We start from the raw sequence: 15084 nt of genomic DNA on the forward strand, positions 1-15084 counted from the left end.
ATTCATAGATATATATATAAATATATATATATAAATATATATATATATAAATAAATATATATATATATATATATATATATATATATATATATATATATATATATATATATATATATATATATATATATATATATAAATATATTATTTAGCTTCATATTCACGTTTGTTTATGTGTTTCTTCGTCGTCATTAAAGTAACGTATTCATATCACGCTGCGCCTTGGTCTCCTCCATTCAAAGAACGTGACACATACTCTGCCCGCTGTTGTTTCACCTGATTGTTGTTTCTCTCAAAAGGCACCAGGTAAATGTGTTTAATAGATACCTGGTGCCTCTTCAAAAGGCGGGAGATTGAGCAGGCCTGTCAAGGTCACTTGGTCTGAAGCAAAGTGATGAAATCTGTTGGTACTATCAGAAAGATTAGTACTTTGGTTCATCAGGCTTGCTTCCTAACTTTAGACCATAGCTTAATTTACCCATATCTAATTTAATTAACATTTAACATTTTAACATTTAAGTCATTTAGCAGACGCTCTTATCCAGAGCGACTTACAAATTGGTGCATTCACCTTATGACATCCAGTGGAACAGTCACTTTACAATAGTGCATCTAAATCTTAAAGGGGGGGGGGTGAGAGGGATTACTTATCCTATCCTAGGTATTCCTTAAAGAGGTGGGGTTTCAGGTGTCTCCGGAAGGTGGTGATTGACTCCGCTGTCCTGGCGTCGTGAGGGAGTTTGTTCCACCATTGGGGGGCCAGAGCAGCGAACAGTTTTGACTGGGCTGAGCGGGAACTGTACTTCATCCGTGGTAGGGAGGAGAGCAGGCCAGAGGTGGATGAACGCAGTGCCCTTGTTTGGGTGTAGGGCCTGATCAGAGCCTGGAGGTACTGAGGTGCCGTTCCCCTCACAGCTCCGTAGGCAAGCACCATGGTCTTGTAGCGGATGCGAGCTTCAACTGGAAGCCAGTGGAGAGAGCGGAGGAGCGGGGTGACGTGAGAGAACTTGGGAAGGTTGAACACCAGACGGGCTGCAGCGTTCTGGATGAGTTATAGGGGTTTAATGGCACAGGCAGGGAGCCCAGCCAACAGAGGGTTGCAGTAATCCAGACGGGAGATGACAAGTGCCTGGATTAGGACCTGCGCCGCTTCCTCTGTGAGGCAGGGTCGTACTCTGCGGATGTTGTAGAACATGAACCTACAGGAACGGGCCACCGCCTTGATGTTAGTTGAGAACGACAGGGTGTTGTCCAGGATCACGCCAAGGTTCTTAGCGCTCTGGGAGGAGGACACAATGGAGTTGTCAACCGTGATGGCGAGATCATGGAACGGGCAGTCCTTCCCCGGGAGGAAGAGCAGCTCCGTCTTGCCGAGGTTCAGCTTGAGGTGGTGATCCGTCATCCACACTGATGTCTTTAATGTAATATTGTCTGGGCCAGAACATGTGCTTCCTACCTACACTTATTAATTATCATACAAAATAACCTCAGCTTTGTTTAAGAAACTCAATATCTTGTTTATGTATGACATTAATGTACTCCAATTCTGCACTTTCATCTACAAATACTCACACCTCCCAGACAGTTACCTAAAACCTTCAATGGATTCTTCCAGGTTCAGTCTGACATCCATCAATGTACCACAAGACACTGTGATAACCTTCCCACTGCCGCACCTCACATTGTCAATTCTCTATCAGATACAGAGGTAACATACTCAGGAATTCTTATCTTCACATTGCAAAAATATCATCATCCCTCAATAACTTCAAGCGAAGACTTGGTCAGCTGAATGAACCAAACTACTCAGTAATCTCCTCCATATAGCCTAACTCTCACATGCACACACACATTTAAACAAATATGTATGTATATATATAAATACAATCCACCTGTATGCAATCAAGGCACTGTGTATATATATATATATATATATATATATATATATATATATATATATATATATATATATATATACACTGCTCAAAAAAATAAAGGGAACACTTAAACAACACAATGTAACTCCAAGTCAATCACACGTCTGTGAAATCAAACTGTCCATTTAGGAAGCAACACTGATTGACAATAAATTTCACATGCTATTGTGCAAATAGAATAGACAACAGGTGGAAATTATAGGCAATTAGCAAGACACCCCCAATAAAGGAGTGGTTCTGCAGGTGGTGACCACAGACCACTTCTCAGTTCCTATGCTTCCTGGCTGATGTTTTGGTCACTTTTGAATGCTGGCGGTGCTTTCACTCTAGTGGTAGCATGAGATCGGCTCGGGTAGTGCCGCTCATCCAGGATGGCACATCAATGCGAGCTGTGGCAAGAAGGTTTGCTGTGTCTGTCAGCGTAGTGTCGAGAGCATGGAGGCGCTACCAGGAGACAGGCCAGTACATCAGGAGACGTGGAGGAGGCCGTAGGAGGGCAACAACCCAGCAGCAGGACCGCTACCTCCGCCTTTGTGCAAGGAGGAGCAGGAGGAGCACTGCCAGAGCCCTGCAAAATGACCTCCAGCAGGCCACAAATGTGCATGTGTCTGCTCAAACGGTCAGAAACAGACTCCATGAGGGTGGTATGAGGGCCTGACGTCCACAGGTGGGGGTTGGACTTAAAGCCCAACACCGTGCAGGACGTTTTTCATTTGCCAGAGAACACCAAGATTGGCAAATTCGCCACTGGCGCCCTGTGCTCTTCACAGATGAAAGCAGGTTCACACTGAGCACATGTGACAGACGTGACAGAGTCTGGAGACACCGTGGAGAACGTTCTGCTGCCTGCAACATCCTCCAGCATGACCGGTTTGGCGGTGGGTCAGTCATGGTGTGGGGTGGCATTTCTTTGGGGGGCCGCACAGCCCTCCATGTGCTCACCAGAGGTAGCCTGACTGCCATTAGGTACCGAGATGAGATCCTCAGACCCCTTGTGAGACCATATGCTGGTGTGGTTGGCCCTGGGTTCCTCCTAATGCAAGACAATGCTAGACCTCATGTGGCTGGAGTGTGTCATCAGTTCCTGCAAGAGGAAGGCATTGATGCTATGGACTGGCCCGCCCGTTCCCCAGACCTGAATCCAATTGAGCACATCTGGGACATCATGTCTCGCTCCATCCACCAACGCCACGTTGAACCACAGACTGTCCAGGAGTTGGCGGATGCTTTAGTTCAGGTCTGGGAGGAGATCCCTCAGGAGACCATCTGCCACCTCATCAGGAGCATGCCCAGGCGTTGTAGGGAGGTCATACAGGCACGTGGAGGCCACACACACTACTGAGCCTCATTTTGACTTGTTTTAAGGACATTACATCAAAGTTGGATCAGCCTGTAGTGTGGTTTTTCACTTTAATTTTGAGTGTGACTCCAAATCCAGACCTTCATGGGTTGATACATTTGATTTCCATTGATAATTTTTGTGATTTTGTTGTCAGCACATTCAACTATGTACAGAAACAAGTATTTAATAAGAATATTTAATTCATTCAGACTTGGATGTGTTATTTTAGTGTTCCCTTTATTTTTTTGAGCAGTGTATATTATTTTTTTAGTTTTTACGTGATTACTGATCAATTCATTTATAATTAGCAGGTTTCGTTATCTATTTTATCAAACCGCCTAGATTTTTGTATTTTTTTGTGGTGTGGTTTTACTTTTTATATAAACCCTTGGGCTTCCAAGCACACCTGCACACCATTTTTTTAAATGTGTTTTTATCTGTGTTGTCTATCACTTGTTTTCTTTGGTGCAAATAAATAAATACAACAAAAAGGTAAATGGCTGCCACATTGGCAAGGTGTCATCGTTCACCTCAATGGCCTGCTTAATTTGGGACAACTGTATGTAATTCCTGGCCCTCCCCATTTCCCCCACTGCCCCCTCCTGCTGGTCGATCAGCACACGACCACCACCATGGCGTCTTCTGTCAATTCTGAGGTTAGAACAGAGTCTACTGTCAATAGATCATACTGCAAGAATACTGTAACATGTTTTGTGAATGTACATACATTACAATATGTCATTGACTCTAAATGTAATGGTAAAGCATAGTGCATATCCTGCAGACGTACCGGTTTTCTTGGGGAAATGTTCTCATGATCAAATTGAGAGTTGAACTAATCCGTCTGCCTCTGCCATGGTAAGGCTTTTGTTTACCACATGGTCAATGATGATGGCCCAGACTTCATTACACATAACAGTTCCCTGCCGTTTGCCTCCCTCTCTCTGATGTACACCTCTTTGACGGGCCCATGCCCATCTCTTTGACAAGGCCCATGCCCATCTCTTTGACAGGGCCCTTGCCCATCTCTTTGACAAGGCCCATGCCCATCTCTTTGACGGGCCCATGCCCATCTCTTTGACAAGGCCCATGCCCATCTCTTTGACAGGGCCCATGCCCATCTCTTTGACAGGGCCCATGCCCACCTCTTTGACAGGGCCCATGCCCACCTCTTTGACAGGGCCCCTTCCCACCTCTTTGACCCCTTTGACAGGGCCCATGCCCACCTCTTTGACAGGGCCCATGCCCACCTCTTTGACAGGGCCCCTTCCCACCTCTTTGACCCCTTTGACAGGGCCCATGCCCACCTCTTTGACAGGGCCCATGCCCACCTCTTTGACAGGGCCCCTTCCCACCTCTTTGACCCCTTTGACAGGGCCCATGCCCACCTCTTTGACAGGGCCCATGCCCACCTCTTTGACAGGGACCCTTCCCACCTCTTTGACCTCTTTGACAGGGCCAATGCCCATCTCTTTGACCTCTCTGATGGGGCCCATGCCCTCCTCTCTGAGCCGTTTGATTTCTCTCTCTCCTTTGCTGTCTATACTGCACCATGTTGAACAAAAATTGCAATTCTTCACACATCCCCTTTTGCAGTATATGGTGACCAAATGTGGTTACCACAATGTGAAATCAATGAACAATAACGAGTAGTCAGTATGTATGGTTACCATGTCTCATACATGTCTTTTAGATGTTTATACTTTTACAAGCACACATTTTTTAACTCAAAATCCATATTTAGTAGACAACCCCGTTTAAAATCTATAGGTTTACCAAACGGTGATTAACCATTAAGCGCAGTTGGATTAAGTGATGGCCAAATGTATTTAAACAAATGAGAAGAGAATCATATAAAAAGTATCGTGAGCATTGCATTTCACTTTCAATGAAAGGTATTTCTAGATGAAACACTGATTAGGTTTGATGAAAAAGTTACTGTGTGATTGTGTATTGAAAATGTGCTTAAAGTTGAGTTGAGTTGTGAAATTTTACCAGATACTTGTGAAAATAATACCAATAGTACTACAAAAGTGGCTTATTTTCCAAAGTAACCTTCAATATGATAGCAGCAATGTTTTCACATGGTGCAGAGTTCTGTAGTACAGCCAGTGTGTGCGCGCGCGTGTTTACAGTACGCATGCATATTTCTGTGTGTGCGTGCTTGCATGCTTTCATGTGTGTGTATGTGAAAGTGCACTGGGAGTGTGTCGTCCCACAGATGGACCCGCTGGGCTACCAGATGCCAGGAAGTGACAGCCTTCCTCAACCAACTAGGTCATCCCCGCCACGGCCACCAATACACAAAGTTTTCTCGGGCTATTAAGCTTGCTCAACTCTGAATGTGTGTGTGTGTGTGTGTGTGTGTGTGTGTGTGTGTGTGTGTGTGTGTGTGTGTGTGTGTGTGTGTGTGTGTGTGTGTGTGTGTGTGTGTGTGTGTGTGTGTGTGTGTGTGTGTGTGTGTGTGTGTGTGTGTGTGCTGTGTAAGGCTGCAAAGTTTGCAGTCCAATTCAGATATTTTTTTCTCACTAATTGGTCTTTTAACCAATCACATGGGATCTTTTCACATCAGCTCTTTTTCATTAGTGAAAAATAAAGATCAAAATCGGGCTGCCTGTGTAAATGCAGCCTAAGCTACATATAATTTTTATGATTATCTGATTTCTGGCAAACCATGTTGGATTTGGTTTGGTATTTTCTTTGCCCCATAGCTATATCTCCAATTAACTTATGGTAATTGAAACTCTCCTTTGTGTATCTCCTTTGTGTCATCAACAAATGCTAAGTTGAATTTTATTCGCTAAATTGTAATTTCAGAGATAGATTCCTTTGTGTGTTGTGTTCGTGATTGGAATATGCTGTCTACTAGGCCTAGGCTATACATGCGGGTAGATGAGATAATATTGTAAATGGTCCTCTGATTTCTCGGTGCGTTCCAGCTCCTACCGTTTCCATGGTCACCTGAGCATGGAATGTTCTGCAGTCTAAGTGAGCTGTGGGCCAGGCAGCCTGGAGCCATCAGACTATGGCCTGTTAACAGGGCATTGAGCACTGGTTCTGCCAGGATCCTCATGCTTTACCCACAGACACAGGCCCACAGGATGAGACAAATGCACAGCAAATGATTAGCATCCAACATCCAGGAATTCCTAATATGGACACCGTAAACCTAAGTCAGGTTTAAGTTGAGTGTATTATGGGGGGGAGCCTATACCTTGTCTTGGAAGAATGATCATGACTATGTGGACATTTCCCTTAGGATTTCAATTGTTTGGCCAGATTTTACCAAGTGAAGAAAGCAGCTGTACTGTTCATAAAATACATCACAGAGCCATGAAAATCTAGAGACAGTGAAATACCTCCTTTGAGTGCTTAATATGCTCCGATCCTCTTCATTACAAGCTCTATAGAGTATATTACTGAACCCTGGTTATGGGAAATGAAGCCAAGGCACGTACTGCATGCACCCTAAGAGGTATCATCCTTTATAGAGTAGATTTAGCGTATCTGCAAATCACAGGTAAAATAGTACGTAGGAAAATGAATATTTCGAAAGAGATTGGCCAGATGACCACAGGTCCTTATGGGAGAGTGGGAGAGCTGTTGCGTGTATTGAGCAGAGAACTACTCACGGGACAGCTGGGACACATCATTTAGTAGGACAATTTCTAACTTCCGTCAGGAGATGGCGCTATAGGCACCAGAAGGCTTGGGTTACATTGTAATGCTGTATGGATAAACAATTATGGATTTTGCAACATATTTGCAACATAATCACTGTCCACAAAAATGACACAAATTGGACAACTGCAATATTCCCACCAAAAGTCCTAACACAAATAAGTCTCAGTACCTTACACATTTCAGTTTACGAACCAAAAACCTCACCTCAAAGGACAAGCTGATGTTTTGCCAGCATAGCCAATATCATTCTCCAATTGGAAAATTTTGTGGCCAAAACCAGGCCATAAAACATTCCTAAAAACCACACAGTGGGTTGAATGCTTTAATCAGTGGAGTGTGTTGGCCAATTACAGAGATACAGCCACAAACTGACAGGAAGAAAATAATTACGCCATCAACTAAATGAGATAAGCAGATCAGTGGCGCCTGAGATCACCACCCTTTCAAACAGACTCCTCTAAAGGTCAAGGTCAACAAGGTTATACAATAGCTAGCTCTGGTCCAGGGTGTTAGCGCAGCTTTTAACACTGAGCCCCTTAATAACAGCGTTAGCAGCCATACTAACACCCTGGACCAGAGCAATACAGTAGCCTACATGTTATGGTAAGGTCAGGACCATTTTGAAAATGAGCATTTATGTTATATTATCATAATAAAATGTTCCATACTGGTTCAAATGTTATGGTCGTTTTTAATAGGCCAGTGGAATATATTTGGAAATTGGTGAATTAATAAAAGTGTGGAGTGTGAGAAACACTAGACCACTCCAATAAAGCACACCAAATGTTTTTCACTGCATGATTTAAGATACACAACTAACGTGTAGGAGGAGATGATTTTGCCAACTCTCCATATTGAAACGTAAATGTCAAACTGCCTTCCCTTGAGCAGGGGTAACACTGCATGTGGAGGAAATCACAGAGGGGGGTTTCCTATACATCTGTGTTTCGGACAGTTTAGGATTGTTTTGTCTGGAGTTTTCGTTTGAGGCAGCACTCCCAGAGAATGTTTACTTTTACCTTTCCGGTGGGCTAGCTACTCTTGATCTGATTCCCATGCTGAAGTAGCAAGGCCTGCCTCTTTCTAGAATGGGTAGGGGGGAGTCAACATATTTACATGTAATATGACATTACTTCATAGAAGCTGAACACATTGTGAACACACTGGTTGTTTTATGACGTTTGTTGTGGCTAAACCATCCAGAGTTATAAATACTATTGCTCCTTTGCTTGACCAACACAGTTCATTAGAATGTAGGAAAAGACACAGTTGCAGATAATAAATACACTGATATGCTGATGTACTGATAAACTGAAGTGTAATAGTACAATATAGTACAATATCCACTAGAGAGCACCGATGTAACACTGATGCTGACCTCTCAATGCACACTTGGAACATGAGTTAACTGTTAAAAAAAGTTAGATGAGGTTCTGGTGAGTTTGCATTTTGCAGTTTGACTTATAGAGCTTCCAATGTGTGTTATTTGATCAAATCGCTGACCATACTAAATGAACGCCATGCGTCCTTTGCATAAACCTAAGAAACCCCATCATATTATCATCAAATCACAAGTTATATTGATACTTTCTCTCAAGCTCTTTTGTTTCTTGCATATGGGCTGTTTCTTACATCCAGCCCACTGACATCTTTTTGCTTCCTGTGTTTTCTACATAGCACTGCCATCACTGAGTGTTGACAGGCTGTGAAATCAGCTGCAAGTCAAGAAATGCATTTCACTGGGTTCTGTAACAGCCAGAAGACGTGGCAGGTGTTTTCACTATTCAGCCTCTTACTTGAATCCCACACGGACTAAATGACCATTCCACATGTTACAACTGTCTGCCTCAACTCTTGCGATAGCTCAGCTCCAAGAAGATGTATTTTTCACAGTAATATTTAATCGGCACAGAAATAACTACACTTTAAATGGGGCTTTCAAAAATGGTGGTCAAGGCAGTGGCTGCTCGTCCCTAGTTACCACAGCCACAAAGTCAAATGAGGCTAGGCATAAGGTTAGCAGTGTGGTTAAGGTTAGGGTTGGGTTATAAATCTGATTTTAAGAAAATAAATAGCAGAAATAGGTGGGGATTAGCCATAATTCGACTTTGTGGCTGTGGTAACTAGTGACAACCCTAATGGCTCTTGGTGATAGTTGTGAACTATGGTGTTTGAACTGATTGTGGAGTGAATACAGTGACAAATGCAGAGGAGAAACAGCCCTAGAATGTCCTTTTTGTTTTGAGTAATTACAACCTGTCCAGGTAATGATGCAAGTAAGCCTGAGAGGCTATTTCAGTTTCGTAACTGGGTATTCAAGGTAATCAATACGTCACTATATATACAAAAGTATGTGGACACCCCTTCAAATTAGTAGATATGGCCATTACAACCACACCCGTTGTTGACCGGTGTATAAAATCGGGCACACCGCCATGCAATCTCCATAGACAAACATTGGCAGTAAAATGGCCTTACTGAAGAGCTCAGTAACTTTCAACAAGTCAGGTCATCAAATTTCTGCCCTGCTGGAGCAACAACTGCTCAGCCACGAAGTAGTAGGCCACACAAGCTCACAGAATGGGACCACCGAGTACTGAAGCGCGTAGCGTGTAAAAAGTGTCTGTCCTGGTTGCAACACTCACTAAACAGTTCCAAACTGCCTCTGGGAGCAACATCAGCACAATAACCGTTAATCGGGAGTTTTATGAAATGGGTTTCCATGGCTGAGCAGCGCACACAAGCCTAAGATCACCACGTGCAATGCCAAGCGTCGGCTGGAGTGATGTAAAGCTTGACGCCTTTGGACACTGGAGCAGTGGAAATGTGTTCTCTGGTGTGATGAATTACGCATCACCATCTGGCAGTCCGACAGACTAATCTGTGTTTGGCGGATGCCAGGAGACCTCTACCTGTCTGAATACATAGTGCCAACTGTAAAGTTTGGTGAAAGAGGAAAAATGGTCTGCGGCCGTTTTTCATGGTTCGAGCTAGGCCCCTTGGTTCTAGTGAAGGGAAATGTTCATGCTACAACATACAATGATATTCTAGACGATTCTGTGCTTCCAACTTGGTGGCAACAGTTTGGGAAAGGCACTTTCCTGTTTCAGCATGACAAAATGCAGAAATAGTTTGTCGAGATTGGTGCAGAAGAACTTGACTGGCCTGCACAGAGCCCTGACCTCAACCCAATCAAACACCTTTGGGATGACTTGGAATGCGAACTGCGAGCCAAGCCTAATCACCCAACATCCGTGCCCGACTTCCCTAATGCTCTCGTGGCTGAATGGAAGCAAGTCCCCACAGCAATGTTCCAACATCTATTGGAAAGTGATCTCAGAACAATGGAGGCTGTTATAGTAGCAAAGGGGGCACCAACTCCATATTAATGACCATGATTTTGGAATGAGATGTTCGATGAACAGGTGTCCACATACTACTCATGTAAGGACTGAAGGACTGAAAGTTGGTTACATTTCAGAATATGGCTTTCTGTTTGTAGGCTATGTGGAATAAGCCCTGAATAGCCTATGTAAGTTATCTATTTGAATTTACCAGTTGAAATTTATGAACTAATCCTCAAATAAATAGTGAAAGAAGCTGAGAGCAAAATACATCATGTAGTTACATCATTTCATACATCAATTTACAAATGCTGTGTGACCCAGACCAGGCAGTACATTTGGGGATAGATCTGCAGATTTTCAGACCTCCCCCTTTCCCATCTCGCACGACCAATGAAATGTCTCACAACGTATGTTAGGATTGACGCCAAAAAGTTTGATAGTGGCAACGAATCCCGCAAGATCTTACTAAAGTAGACGGCGATACATCCGACGGATGAGTGACCCATCTGTCTTTGAAAGCGCAATACATTTTCTCTGCTGAATTGTTCTAGGAGAAGTTTATCTCATCAGAGTGAAAAGTTAGAGCAGAGGAGCAGCGCTTCATATTGGCGAGACGCTATTTTGGCAACGTGCTGTTTTGGTAAGTCCAACTGAAATATTGAAAATGTTTGTCTCAGCCTACCTGTAACTCTGGGATATCACTGCACCTACAAAAGGTTGCTCTGATCATGGTAGGCTATTGGATAAACGTTTCAAATGAAGGAACTCTGATCATGGTAGGCTATTGCATAAACGTTTCAAATGAAGGAACTCTGATCATTACATTTACATTTAAGTCATTTAGCAGACGCTCTTATCCAGAGCGACATGACAATAGAGAACTTTTATGATTGCCTCTTTAGGTTATTGATTTAGCTTACTCTATTATTGATGTGACTTTACAATTGTTTGTATGAATTTCCATTTTCAAATACATCGACCTTTAAATCTATTTATTACTTTAAATGAATCTGAAATTACTAGTGATATTATCCTACTGAATTATTTCAAATAGCCTAATACTTTACCACAATATTTTCAATCTATAGTTCTTGTTGAGCTTTTCATTTTTTGCTTTTTAGTGTCAAATTCCACATAAACCTTGCAGTAGATGATTCGAAAATCATGTGGTGTTTTATTTCAAGGTGTTCTCAGGGAAATTTGTATTATTCTGTACTTAAATGTCACTCCATTTAGTATGATATTACGTTACGTTAGATTATGAATGGAATAGCAGTCGTACAATATCAAACATATTACCCGGTCATGCAATAGAATACGAATTGGATGACGTAATGTATCATGCGTCTTGGAAGACATGTATAATTAAATACGTGTCCACAACAGAGGATCGAGTAATCGAATTGAACGGTTTATTAACCAGAACTCACAGGCTGCTGTTTTGGCCTTAGCCTACTCCAAATAAATCAGTAAACAACAACAGGCTTCCAACTCTCTGTCAGGATGCAAAAAGAGAGCAAACAATAGCAAGCATGGTCTTTCAACCTGCAGTGCCTGACCTCCTGCCTCCCTCCACCAACCACAAGGACACCTGGCACCAGAACATTCCAGGCATTCCTTTGGTTGGCAGACAACAGGTTGACCGGATACTGGTAAAGTGCACCACAATAAAGGAACAACATAACTTGGGGACACACAGTTGTCTATGTGGGTCGCTACACCCCCACCCCACCCACCTCAAAGTCCCTCGTCTCCAAGGGAACACACAAAGTCTTCGGAAGCAAACCGGAGGTCTCCTTTGTCTGCACGGGCGTGATGGGGCAGAGTGTCTGTTCTTTGGAAGGTGTCTCCTAGTGTACTCCGACCCCCGGGGGAACAGCAGGGCTATCAGGGGGCTGTCGAAATGCTATCTCCGCAGGGATCTCCCCCAGCATGCGAAGGGCATGTGTGCATGAGGTAGCGTTCTGGACAGTGGAGTGGCATGCCATGAGGACAAGGGGCAGATGATTGTCCCAATCATGCTGGTGTTTGGCAGAGAGATGTTCAGCTGCTGTGCAAGCGTTTTGTTGAAGAACTCCATGAAGCCATTGCCCTGTGAGTGGAGTAGTGCGGATCTTGAGAATATCCAGCTGCTCACACATGGTGGCTAACACGCAGCACTCAAAGTTTCTGATTGTGAATGGACTCTGCAGCGCCAAACTTGCTGAACGTAACTGCTGTGAGGGCGTCCACGATCTTCCTCTTGGTCAGGCAGAGCGTAGGCCATTTTGTAAAGTAGTCCATGGCCGTGAGCACCCAGTGGTTGTCTGGTGGGGAATGGACCAATTACATCCACTCCTACTCTCTCCATGGGCGCCCCGACTGGACGCTGTTGGAGTTGTGTGTGAGAGCGGCCTAAAGGGCTCTTTCTCGCTGTGCAGCTGTCACAGCGGCGGCAAAAGTCCTTCACATCCCTCTTGTGCTGCCCCCAGTAGAAGCCTTGACTGAGGCGGCAGAGTTTTTGTGACCCCAAAGTGTCCAGTCCCTGCTCATCCATGTATGCACTGGAGCACAGCCTCTTGCAGTGCTTTGGGGACCGCCACCTCTCTTCTCCTGTAGCTGGCCCTTTCCATGCTTGCTGTAGCACACCCGTAGTCAGCCGCAGAGCCCCGAACTTTTACCACAGCCCTTTGGTGAGAGCGTTGCCATTCAGCCATGTTGACCACCTGCAGCTCACAGCAGACAGGCACGTGACATAATATGGCACAGGCCCCCTCCTCCGTACACAGCTCTCTTACGGGCCTCTCTCCGCTCAGTGGTGGAACCGGTCTGCAGTACACGGCCGGTGGGACGTGGCATTGGAGTGGCTTATGACTGAAGCTCCTTCAACCAGCATGCGACGTTCCTGTCTGGCACTTTGAAAGACTTGAGGCACTGGAGGGCAGAGTGGTCAGTCCTTACCATGAAGGGCAGAGTGGTCAGTCCTTACCATGAAGGGCAGAGTGGTCAGTCCTTACCATGAAGGGCAGAGTGGTCAGTCCTTACCATGAAGGGCAGAGTGGTCAGTCCTACCATACCATGAAGGGCAGAGTGGTCAGTCCTTACCATGAAGGGCAGAGTGGTCAGTCCTTACCATGAAGGGCAGAGTGGTCAGTCCTTACCATGAAGGGCAGAGTGGTCAGTCCTTACCAGTGGTCAGTCCTTACCATGAAGGGCAGAGTGGTCAGTCCTTACCATGAAGGGCAGAGTGGTCAGTCCTTACCATGAAGGGCAGAGTGGTCAGTCCTTACCATGAAGGGCAGAGTGGTCAGTCCTTACCATGAAGGGCAGAGTGGTCAGTCCTTACCATGAAGGGCAGAGTGGTCAGTCCTTACCATGAAGGGCAGAGTGGTCAGTCCTTACCATGAAGGGCAGAGTGGTCAGTCCTTACCATGAAGGGCAGAGTGGTCAGTCCTTACCATGAAGGGCAGAGTGGTCAGTCCTTACCATGAAGGGCAGAGTGGTCAGTCCTTACCATGAAGGGCAGAGTGGTCAGTCCTTACCATGAAGGGCAGAGTGGTCAGTCCTTACCATGAAGGGCAGAGTGGTCAGTCCTTACCATGAAGGGCAGAGTGGTCAGTCCTTACCATGAAGGGCAGGCCACCCAGGTAATACTTGGAAGTGACACAGTAGCGGCACTCATGTTTGTTGAATGTCTTGCTGAAAGTCAGTCACCACTTTCTCCCCCCTCTGGCCCCACCTAGGCCAGCACCCCACCCATACCCACATTGCTTGTGGGGGGCGAGCATGGAGGCCTCGATCAGTGCACGCTGAAGGGTGTTGAAGTCCTCCTGGCACTCCATTGTCCATATCAAGGCCTTGTCGGCAGCAGGCGGTTTAGGGGACCGGCGAAACTGGAGCAGCCCTGTACAAACCTCCTGTAGTGCTGCTGGTCAATGGGGGTAGGCCAGTCTCAGACAGCCCCCACTTTGTTCTCCATGGTGCTGATACCCCCCCCCCCCATCCACACTTTGTGCTCCAAGAAAGAGAACCTCTCTCCTCATGAAGTGGCACTCCACCACATGCCGTAGCACTCCCAGGGCAGACTGGAAGGAGCTGCCGTGGGCAAGGATGTCATCGAGGTAGACCACACACTCCTTTGGTGGAGATGCCGTCCAGCATCCTGTCCATTAACCTCTCAAAAGTAGCTGGTGCGTTGCAAAGGCCCTTGAACTGCCAGTGACCTCTGCCCTCTTGGCTCTGGCCCCTGGAGATAAGGGCACCTGCCAGTAGCTGCTGCAGAGGTCCAGATCAAGCGACTCATTGACGCATGGTAGGGGGGTATGAATGCTTCCCGGTTACTTCATTCAGCCGCCTGTTCTTCTGCACAGAACCTCAGCTTACCCCCCTTTTAAGGAACCAGCCCTGGGGCTGTCTGAGGGCTCAATGAAGTCCTCTCCTGGCGTGCCATGCAGGTACAGCAGGGATGCACCTTGATGGGCAGAGCGTTGCCTGTGTCGGTCTCATGTGGGTCTGACCCACCTTATCCTCAGAGCATTGTTCAGAACATGAACAATGACTGTCACAGATGTTCCATCTGCTATGAGTTAAGACCATCAGTTCTTTTCCCATATCTCCTTCACTGCCAAGTGTCCTCTCCTATCTTGAGTAGCTGGGCTAGGGGGAGGTGTCATTGAGGTAGCTGGGGGAATGTCACACTAAGCTGTGGGGGCTTAGCTATAGTGTGCAGCTGGGGGAAGGTCTCACACAGATGTGGGGGATGGGCAGGGCAGCCATGAGTATTTGGTGACTGCAGGCC

At 45.5% G+C, this 15084-nt stretch overlaps 1 protein-coding gene across 2 annotated transcripts in view; it reads left to right on the plus strand.

Annotated features, from left to right (window-relative positions):
* Window positions 1–10755: 10755 nt before the first annotated feature.
* LOC124042085 (myosin light chain kinase, smooth muscle-like) overlaps window positions 10756–15084 on the plus strand; it is an 86569-nt gene continuing 82240 nt past the window's right edge. For both annotated transcript variants that reach the window (XM_046360413.1, XM_046360421.1), the window contains exon 1: window positions 10756–10947. The gene's annotated coding sequence lies outside the window, so the exon portion shown is untranslated. The remainder of the gene's footprint in view (window positions 10948–15084) is intronic.

The sequence above is a fragment of the Oncorhynchus gorbuscha genome, linkage group LG01 (assembly GCF_021184085.1).
Source record: "Oncorhynchus gorbuscha isolate QuinsamMale2020 ecotype Even-year linkage group LG01, OgorEven_v1.0, whole genome shotgun sequence".
Classification (NCBI taxonomy): domain Eukaryota; kingdom Metazoa; phylum Chordata; class Actinopteri; order Salmoniformes; family Salmonidae; genus Oncorhynchus; species Oncorhynchus gorbuscha.